The sequence below is a fragment of the Onychomys torridus genome, chromosome 2, assembly GCF_903995425.1.
Source record: "Onychomys torridus chromosome 2, mOncTor1.1, whole genome shotgun sequence".
Lineage (NCBI taxonomy): Eukaryota > Metazoa > Chordata > Mammalia > Rodentia > Cricetidae > Onychomys > Onychomys torridus.
In genome coordinates this window covers 19,739,586-19,750,564 of record NC_050444.1, presented here as the reverse complement: position 1 = coordinate 19,750,564, position 10,979 = coordinate 19,739,586, and positions in this window count along the sequence as shown.

Sequence of the window (10,979 nt, the reverse complement as noted above, 5' to 3'; positions counted from 1 at the left end):
TATGTACAGCCAATTTGGGACTACTGAGTTGTCCAGCAGCTGGGCTGCTTCCAGGTAATGACCCCTTTCCAGGATAGTTTTGTTGAACCACATAACACAGATTTTGTAAGCCAATATAGTGAGTTATTTTGTAAATATACTTTCACCCCCTTATTTCTGTTCCTCTAGAGACCCTTGGCTACTACTTTTATCTTTTTCTATCTTATAAACACAATTTTTTCTATCTTATAAACTAAATATAAATGCCATGTTCTGTGCACCATTGCATGTTTTATGAGTAAAGTCAGCAAAGTAATCAAATATTCTGTTCTCATAGAGTATTCGTGCTGCTAAGAAGCTGCTCATTTCCATAATAATTATTACATTGTGAACAACATAGACATGTTTGGATTTTTGATTTTGCTTCAGTTGTTTTCCACATAGAGAGAAAATACCAGGATACCAAGAAGTTAAGTTTGTTAAGTCTTTGCAAGTTACAATATTTGTCATTGTATAAGCACTAAAAACACATTCCATAAATGAAAAAACAAGTGCATAGATATATTAAATCTTAAAGTAGATCTTAAAGTTCAGGATTGAAAACAGACTCATCAAAACGCATAGCAATAAGTGCATACATAAAAAAAATGGAGAGATCTCATACTAGTAACTTAACTGCACACATGGAAGCTTTAGAACAAAAATAAGAAATTACACACAAAAGAGAAGATGTAAAGAAGTGATCAAACTCGGGGCTAAAATGAATAAAAGAGAAAGAAGAAAACAAACAAAGCAAAAAGAATCCTAAAAGGAAGAGTTGTCTCATTGAGAAAATCATTAAGATTGATGAGCCCCTATCCTAATTAACAAAAAGACAGAGAAAGAATATATAAATTAACAAAATCAGAGATGAAAATAAGGACATAACACCAGACAGCAAGTGTTGGCATTCTGGCCCGCCCCTTGGGGACCCACTCTGTGTCCTGCCATAAAGTCCCTTTAAAAAGAAAACTCCTCCCCTCCCTCTCTCTTTTTTTCTCTATTCCCAGGAGGCGTGCACCCTCTCTCTCTCTCTGTCTCTGTCTCTCTCTCCCTATCTCTCTTTCCGTCTTTCTCTCTCTCTCTTCCCCTCACCAAACAAAAGTCTTCACTGAGTGCTGACTTCATGGTGTCTCCTTCTCTCACCCGCAGCAGGGCACCTTGGCTCTGTCTGCTAGTGACTCAGTAGGGGCAATCCTGGTGCATTTCTCCTGCAGTCTGAGACACACTAGGAGCCCTGGAACCTTCAGCACTCACTTCATCCAACCCCAGCATAATTGGTAAGCCCCACTTCTTCACCATGGTCTCTTGCCTCTTGGCCCCATTCCTGTACAGGCAACCACATGTCTCTCATGCTTAGCTGCCCTCCTGCCCCTGTTCTCTGTTTGATGAAACATTGCAACAGTCTGTGCCCTCTCCCTTGGACATCAGCGTCCTTCGGGCTCCTGCTCTGAAATTGATAAACCACTCATCAGCCTGCATCCTTTGCCTCACTTATGAGAAATTAGCCAAATCCAAGGATTCTTGGGCTATATACTCCAGTCCCTTCCTCCCTTCCTCCCTCTCTCGTTTCTTCCTTCATGCCTGCAGCCACTGCCGCTCATGGCATTGGGGCGAGCCACACAGAATATAGCACCAGCCCTCACTGTTGCTGCTAAGGGGACCCAGGATGCCTCCCTTATCTTCTGCTTCTTCCTGACTTTCTCTCAGCCTGCTGCCTCTCAGCCTGCAGTCCTACAGCTCATTCTTTATACTCTAAATTCTTATCTCTGGCTTTTAAAGTTGGTCAGCTGATAGTTTCCTGGCGTTTTATCTGTTGTCCTGATTTTTTAAAAAAAGTTTATTTTGTATGTGTGAATGGAAATATATGATTGAGGTGGCCACATAAATGTGTTTCTGACTGACTTTTGAATGCTTGAGTTTATGTGCCCTATATGTGTTCCATATGCCTTTAAAAAAGAAAAAAACATGTGGACACATGGTCAGGCACCTGAGGGCCATCATGTGGTCAGGCAGGTGCCATCTTGGCTAAGAGCAAGGGAGAGGTCATATGACCTTACTGCCATCTTTACTGAGGGCAACAAAAGTTACTTCCTGTGGCTCAAGCGTGAGTGAGGTATCCAGTGCTCTGCAGCCTAGTGCTCCTTCTTTCTGTCTCTTGAGCTCATGTGGGTGGGGCCCAGAGACCTATTTTCTCCCCTCCAGGGCTCTAGAGCAGCAGCGGTGCCACATGCTGGTGACATGGCCAACTTGCCAGCACGTTTCATAGATTAAACAAAGCTCAGTGATAGAGCGCTTGCCTAGCAAGCGCAAGGCCCAGGGTTCGATCCTCAGCTCCACCAAAAAAAAAAAAAAAAAAAAAAAATCAAGCCTTACTTTTCCTAAAGATACTAGATCTCTTGACATAAATAAATGATTTAAATGATTCAGATTACTTTTTCCCTTCTATGATATTGTTATATTAAATTTTTAAATTTCAGATTTTAACATTAATAAAGCTCTGATACAGTTTGGGTCACAAACTCAGGATTTTGGATTTTCTTTAATTGTCTTCTAAAAATAAAATTATAGTCTACTGCTGTTTTTCAGATGTCCCACCCCCTGCTCCAAATAAAGGAGTTTTCCTCACCTGTCTATTCCTGAGGATGGTATTGGTATTTTTATCTCTCTGGGTCTCCCTTTCCCAATTACTCATGGGCCTAAAAGCTCCGAATAAGTTAATAAATCTTAACGTCTGTCTCAGCAGGTTTCCACTTGGCTGGCAGACACATCCAAGGGTCAGTTGCTACAATCTACTCCAAAGGACCACAAGCTCTAGACTTGCTGAAGGCTGATAAGATGTGGACCATTCCAAGCAAACATAATTGTTCCCTGTCTCTACCATCAGATCAGATGACCATATATTTCTGATAAATACCCATTGCCTTGGTTGTTCCCTCCTTACCTTTGACTGGCCTTTTGGCCTCCTTGGGCTATGACCATCTGCTCCCCGTTTCTGCTTGAAGCACTTATGGAAGAGAATATGTCATACATACTGTGCTCTGCCCCTCCCACCCCCTGCCACACACACACACACACACACACACACACACACACACACACACACACCAGGCTAAATGCTAAGTAAAAGAGAAGATCCCTGGCACAGGGAGCAAAATGTCTACCTATAATGCCCATTGATATCCAAAAACCGGGCTTAGATTTATTAACTAAAATGGTTCTGTAATAGGATAAGACATTTGACCTTCTTTATGAAGAACCAACGAGGTAATACATGACCTTAAGAAATTATTATTTCTATTTAATTATTCATGATTCTGATCTAGCTGTACTCAAAGATCAAAACTACAGGAATAAACTTTACTTAGTCCCTTGCATATGTTTTCAGGGTTGAACTTAAAACAAGTAACTAGAAACAACGTTTGTGTATTCAGATATACCTAGGCAGCCCTCAAATACTTCAGAGATCTGCAGAATATGGCATTTGAATTGTTTAATTAAAAAAGCTTTTTGTGATAGAGAGACATGCTATCTCCCGACAGAACCTTCATTTCCTCCAAAGAACATGGCTGGACACAGAAGAACCTCCAACCACAACTTGCTCCAGAATAGCAGCACCAGCCACTGAGGCAGGCACAGAAGAACCTCTACTGCTACCAGAGCCTTCTTCAGACCATGGACAACAGGACTCTGGAAACCCATTGCCTCACTTTTCTCTAGACAAGACAGAATGGTCCTTCCCAGAGTTCCTACCCCACAACTGTTGAATCTTCAGAGGCCTAACATGCCTAGAACTGGCAGCCAAAGACTGATGTTGTTGCCCTGAGACCTCTGCCCTCAATAACCATGGAGAACTCTGGGGTGGCTGTCTAGATAGCCATCAAGTAAGTCTCTGTCACTTTCAATTGCTAACTCACATAAAATTTATCTTCCTCAGATCTCTGATACCATTTGACAACCAGGCTTTGCTTCAGCTGCCTTCTCAGTTCTCTGTGTAAAATTCCCAGCCTTATTCTCTTAGGGCTACTACTGCTCTCAGTATCTTCTGATGGATTAGATAAAAAGAAACAAACACCTTTAAGGTTTATTTATATGAAGATAGGAAAGCTGTCTCACTTCTGTTCACTCTGATGATGTTTAGGAAAGCCTCCCTCCTCCTTCAACCATTTCCATTCAGTAAATTTCCTCTGGTTATAGATTTAAAGATATATTTCATTGGGTTGAATCCAGAAAATGTGCATGTCTTTTAACCCAATGCCATAGCCTTTTGCTACAACACCAAGATATAAATCTGTTCCAGTTGTCTTACAGATACATGCAGGCTCCTGGGAAAAGTTTTGCTATTGTATCAAGAAATCTGGTCTGATGAAAACTAACAGTCTCCAGAACCCATTTTGATCCTACCAATTTTTGAACATATTTTTCAGGTTCACTCCTTCTGCCTGAGCCAAGGTCAACTCACAGAGGGTCCTCCAGATGTGCTAGCCCCTGCACCAGCTCTGAGGATGCCAACCACCAACCAAGGATGCCAAGTGGGATGGATACACTTTCACTTCCAGCAAAATAGAAGATGTGATGGCTCATGTACTCCTAAAGAACACATTATCCATCAGTTTCACTGATGCAAACTGCCCTCTCAGCTCCCTCAAGGAACAGCTGCCTGAGATCTCCATGTCTGAGATCTCCACAATGACGGCCAATTGAATGCTTCTTCACTCACACCTCCTAACCTGCATGACCCTGACTTTTACCTTCCCTGCTACTTCTCCCCCAAATCAGCAAGAAGCAGTCTCAAGAATTTAATGCCCTTATTCCCCTACTTGCTATCCATAACTCACCTTTTTATAATATTTAAAATGGAGGAATGTTGGCATTCTGGCCTACCCCTTGGGGACCCATGTGGTGATATTTTACTTGTGCTTTAAAAAAATAAAGCTTGCCTGGAGATCAGAGGAAAAAGGCCAGCCATTGTAAGTAAACAAAGAAGTCAGGCAGTGGTAGCACATGCCCTTAATCACATCACTTGGCAGGCAGGATCTCTGTGTGTTCAAGCCTCACTGGAAACAGAGCCAGGTGTGGCGGTACACACCTTAATTCCAACACTAGTTAACCATGGAGGTCTGGATGTCTGTACAGACAGACAGAAAGTGACAGAGCTGTGTAAGAAGAGGAAGTGATGTAGCTGGACAGAGAGCAAATCAGATGGCAGAACAGCAAGGCATATGTGCATGGGTAGACAGGAAGTAACTCGCATTTGGAAGTTGCAGATTTGGTGAGGTAAGGTTGGCTGGTGGCTTTTCCTATTTCCCTGATCTTTCTAAGGCTTTCACTCCTACATTTAGCTTCGTGTTTTCTTCTTATTTAATAAGACCATCAAGAAATTCATCTACAGACCTGCCTTGTGTCCTGACATAAAGTCCCCTTAAAAAGAAAACTTCTCCTCCCCATTTTTCTCTATCCCATGAGGTGTGCACCATCTCTGTCTCTCTGTCTCTGTCTCTGTTTCTATCCATCTCTCTCTCCCCTCTACCCCTACACTCTTCACACAGCACTATCTGCCTGGTGTCTATGTCTCTCACCAGCCACGGGGCATCTTGGATCCACTCCTCAGGGTCTCCCATGCACTATATCATAACACCAAGGAAATCGAGAGACTCATGAGAACGTATTTTAAAAACCTGTCCTCAAGGTTTGAAATATGGCTTGGTAGTTGAAGGGACTTTCTGTTACTCCTCTTGCAGAGAGTCTTGGTTCAATTCCCAGCATTAGTATCAGGTGCAAACATGAATACATATGCATAAACAAAAATGAATTTCAAAAAAATCTTTAAAACAATCCTGAACTTAACCAAAATTGGAGAATCCAGAAGAAATGGACATTTTTCTCAATGCATACCAATTACTAAAGTAAAATCAAGATTAGATAAGCAACTTACAAAGACATAACCCCTGGTGTAATAGAAACTGTTGGGATTCTGACCTCACTCCTGCACATTCGCAGTTTGGGGTCTTGTGTCTCTTACATCATCAGGGGGTGCTGGTGACTACATACACAAGGCATTTTTATGCAATCTGTGCCTTAAAACCCAGATGCAGACCCCACCCTCTCTTTCTGCTGTCTCTCTGTTCCCTGCTCTGCTCTTCTCCCTCCATCTTTCTCTCTCTCCAGGCCTGGCTATCCTCTCTCCTAACCTCTCCTTCCTCCTAATAAAGCTCTCTGTAACGAGGGTAGTGGGGGTATGGCTCGTGACTGTTAACCAGCACTGCCACAAGCACCATTTATCATCCTTTCAGAAACAGTAATTAAAAGTCTCCCAACCAAAACACCCAGTACCAGATAAATTTAGTGCCGAATTCTACCAGACTTTCAAAGAAGAGTTAATTCCAATACTCTTCAAATTATTTCACTGGCATGCACCGCATGGTGGTCATTGCTGTATTTCAACTATGGAGGGGTCACAGTTCTCAGATACCTTTTAATTCTCATGTTTAATGATTGTCACTATGTGTTATGAGAATTCCCTTGTATCATTTCCTTTGGGAAATTTTGTGTTGGTTTAAAGGATGAAAATGTATAAGACAGCAGCCTCTTTAAAAAAAATAATTCTTTGGGAAAAATATCACTGCCATCACAGAACCAGGAATTCCATTGTATCCTCCTAATTATACACCTGCCCCAAAGGATGATACACCTACAATACAGACCCAAAGCCTGAGGCCATTAAGGGCAAGAGTCCAGTTAATAAGTATAAAGAAACCAGAATGGTATGGTATAAAGGGAAAGGACATCAGGACCTTCCCTTTTGGGAGCCTATGAGGGGAAAAGACCCACATAAGACTAAGACACAAAGGGACACAATTAGGGAACAGCTCAGTGCTTCTCCCTTTTAGAAATAAAAATTGCTCTTAAATTGTAGTGGAGAGTCTTGTCCCCAGAAGAAGTTCCTTTCCCAAGGTCAAACATTTGGATAAGGACTTCCTCAAGGGTTTGTGGAAACTTCCTGCTTGCTAAAGCAGTCATTCTCCTTATCTTTGACAGGAGGAACTTCTTCTTCCTTGATGTTAGAGGGCTCTTGGTAGAGTTACTGAACCTTTGAGAAAAATAGACTTTTAGATACTTGCTGACTTAACACTTTTTTCTCAGGAAAAAATGCTATAATGAAGTTAATGACCCCTTTCTGTTCCTGAATCATTGAGTCTGCTTTCAATCTTGCCTGTGACTAAACTATTGAGTACAAAAGGTGTTTTCCTTTTCAATAACTGGCACAGGCAGCCATCCTGATTCACCCTCAGATCCTGTCAGTTGCCCACCCCCCCAAAGACCCCACACATCCACTTTGGGACCTTAACCCCACTGCCACAGATGGTCTCTGGCATTCTACAAAATAGAATTGCCCAAATCACATAAATACCAACAAAGAAAATCACAGAACAATTTCCCTTAAGATCACATATGTAAAAATACTAAATAAAGTACTTGCAAACAGAATCCAGGAACATATCAAAAATATCATACACCATGATCAAATATGTTTTCATCCTAGAGATGCATGAATCATCAGTAAATGTATCCCATATAAACAAATTCAAAGACAAAAATGACATGATAAGCTTATTATATTCAGAAAAGACATTTGACAAAACCTACCACCTTTTTATGACAAAAGACCTGGAAAGACTGGGAATACAAGGGGCATATATAAAGAACATAAGGCAATTACAGAAAACTCATAGCCAATGTCAGTTTAAATGGAAAGAAACACAAAGAAATTCAACTAAAATCAGGACAAGACAATACTGTCCACTTTCTTCATATTGATTCAGTATAGTAATTAAAGTCTTAGAATAATAAAGCAACTGAAGGAGATCAAATTGATATAAATTTGAAAAGAAGTCAAAACATATTTATTTACAGATTATATGATAATATACATAAGTGACCCTAAAAGTTCTACCTGAAAACTCCTACATCTAATAAACACTTTTAGAAAAGTAACTGGATACAAAATTAATTCAGAAAATCCATAGCCTTCCCATATGTAAATGACATGTTATGAGAAAGAAATCAGAGAAATGGTACTTTTCACAGTATCTTCGAATAACATAAAGTATCTTGGGATATCTCTAACCAAGCAAGTGAAAGACTTGTATGATAAAAACTTCAAGTCTTTGAAGAAAGATATTGAAGAAGATACCAGAAGATGGAAAGATCTCCCATATTCTAGGATTACTCAGATTAACATAGTAAAAACAGCCCTACTACCAAAATCAAACTACAAATTCAGTGCATTTCCTATCGCAATCCCAACACAATTATTCACAGATGCTGAAAGGACCATTCTCAACTTCATATGGAAAAACAAAAAATCAAGGATAACTAAAACAATCCTGAAAATTACAAGAACTGGTGGAGGTATCACCATCCCTGATTTCAAGTGGTAGTACAGAGCTATAGTAATAAAAAACACATAGTATTGACATAAAACACACCTATTGATCAATGGAATCAAATTGAAGACCCAGACACCTATGGACACCTAATTTTTGATGAGGAAGTCATAAATCTACACTGGAAAAAAGACAGTATCTTTAATGAATAGCACTGGTCAAACTGGATGTCTGCATGTAAAAGAATGCAAATAGATCCATATTTATAACTTTGCACAAAACTCAGGTCTAAGTGGACCAAAGACCTCAACATAAAACCAGAAGAACTTGTAGTTGTAGAAGATGAGACAAAAAGAGGGAGGGGAAAATGTAATCAGGATCTATTGTGAGGGGAAAAAACTTTTTTCAATAAAAGGAAAAAATAAATTTATAGGAAAAATATTTTAAATAAAAAATATTTGGAAATCAATTTGATAAACACATTGTGTTCATTTAGCAAAGGAATAACAGTAGCTTCCCTAATATGGTCCATGTCCTCCTCACTCATTGGCTTTTGATTAGGTTTGAGTACCTGATGTGAATTCTCCTATGGAGTGGACCTAAAATCCAACCAGAAAGTATCTATAGCAACTGTGTCCACTAGTTCACTATTGGAAATTTCTCCTGAGATGTTGATATTTGATTAAATAGGGTCTTCCATGAAGTAGGATTTGGGGTAACAATTCCCCATCATCAGCCAGCATAGCACTTTCCGGAACTGTGAAGGTTAGCCAGTCAGAAAGAAGTTTCTAGCCCAGTCTGAGCTTGCATTTTTCATATCCCATATGCAGAGTAGATTGTGTCTTCAACAATACTATCTCTCTGTCTAGTTCTGTTGGACAGTCAACACCAGTAAAAATGAGCCTTATTGTTTGGAGTGACGTAACCCTGGCATCGGATTATTTGTTTAATAACCTTCTAGCGTCTGGAAGTTTCTTTCTCCACCCATTTCAGGTAGATTTCATCAAACTCTTTAATCATCATTTTATTATTTACAGATAAAGAATGTTGCAAGAATTTTTTTCATTCATCTTATTGAGTATCATCTTCACCTTGTGCAATATAAAGTCTCCAAGAATTTCATAACTGTATCTGGCCCTTACACCCTATGTAAACTGATTTTTCCCCTTGCTCCTTTAAATGTGTTCAGATACATTCATAAATTTGTGAAACATTCAGAAATATTGCTATATTTTCTTTTGAGAGTTATATTTGCCATTCTTATTTGCTGAGACACTTTATGAATCTTGCTATGTGACAGCCTAAATCATTAAGATCTGTCAAAGCATGCCCTACCTTTCAAAGATGACATCTTACCATAGTGTTCAGCAAAAACACTAGAGGCACTTTGTCTCTTCTGAATTATCTTCTTTCTTAACTCTCCTATTAGCATCTTCCTATCCATCCCAGTTGAACTGAGAACCAAAAACTGTCCTCATTGTTGAATAGAGAGACAGGTAGAAGTCAATTAAATAAGTGAAGGAGGAAAGAAATTCATAAAGAACAAACAGAGTAAAATTATCCATTATCCTCTCAGGTTTGTATAACCAATACCCCATTTCAGTGTATTTTCAACTTTTTACAACATGGAGATCATTTGCTTATAAGGCTTTTTGTGGGCTTTTCCTCCTAGCTTCAGATGAATACTCCTCACCACCAGGAAATACTCTTATGTTTTTGCAGCTCTTGTAGTTCACAGGAGTGGTCAACAGCTTCTTTAATATCTCTATTGCTGTCATACTTCCTGACAGATATGTACATGTTATGGAATGACAAAGTCAAAGATTTCCTGTACCCAGAGAAGCTATGATTACATATGAGAAACTAGCCCAAGATTAGACCTGTGATTGTTCTTAAACTCACTGCCGCTTAAAGCCATTGTACAAGCCAGCTGAATATGTGAGTTGAGCTGTAATACTCTCCAGTGTTGTACCTGGGCTTCACATCATTTCTCTTCTCAAATAACAGTGCACTTAATTGCATAACGTTTGTTGTAGATGGAGCTATCTGCTTTTATAATGAGTCAGCAACTTCAATGTCTTCCTTGTCCACAGCACTGAGATCATGGACTAGTTTATAAAGAAGGTATCCTAGAACTAGGCGAAAGTAGTAGCTTATGCAACATATTATTTACCCCGTGGGCAGCCGGTTCAAATTGTATACATAAGTACAATACCACCCAGTTCATGTAACCAAATGTTCAAGGCCCTGATCACCTTGGCTGTTTTATTCCTTCTGTCTACATTTTGCTTGTTAGCCACAGTGAAGGAGCAAGAAGGGCCAGGACTCCTTCTGCACTTTCATTCTGTTTTGATTTTAATTTTGTTGCTACTTTACTTGCCTGTGCTGTGGAGTTGTGCTAACAGAATCAATTTTTATTATTTTTGTTTATACTTCTGGCAACGCTTTGGGAACACAGACTGTTCTTCAGATTTCATTCAAGCAAGTTTTATCAGTTCTTCTTTACTTCTTTTGCTTTGCAACTTCGTTGACAAAATTCATTTCATCAGAACTGATAATATGCTGTTCAGCACC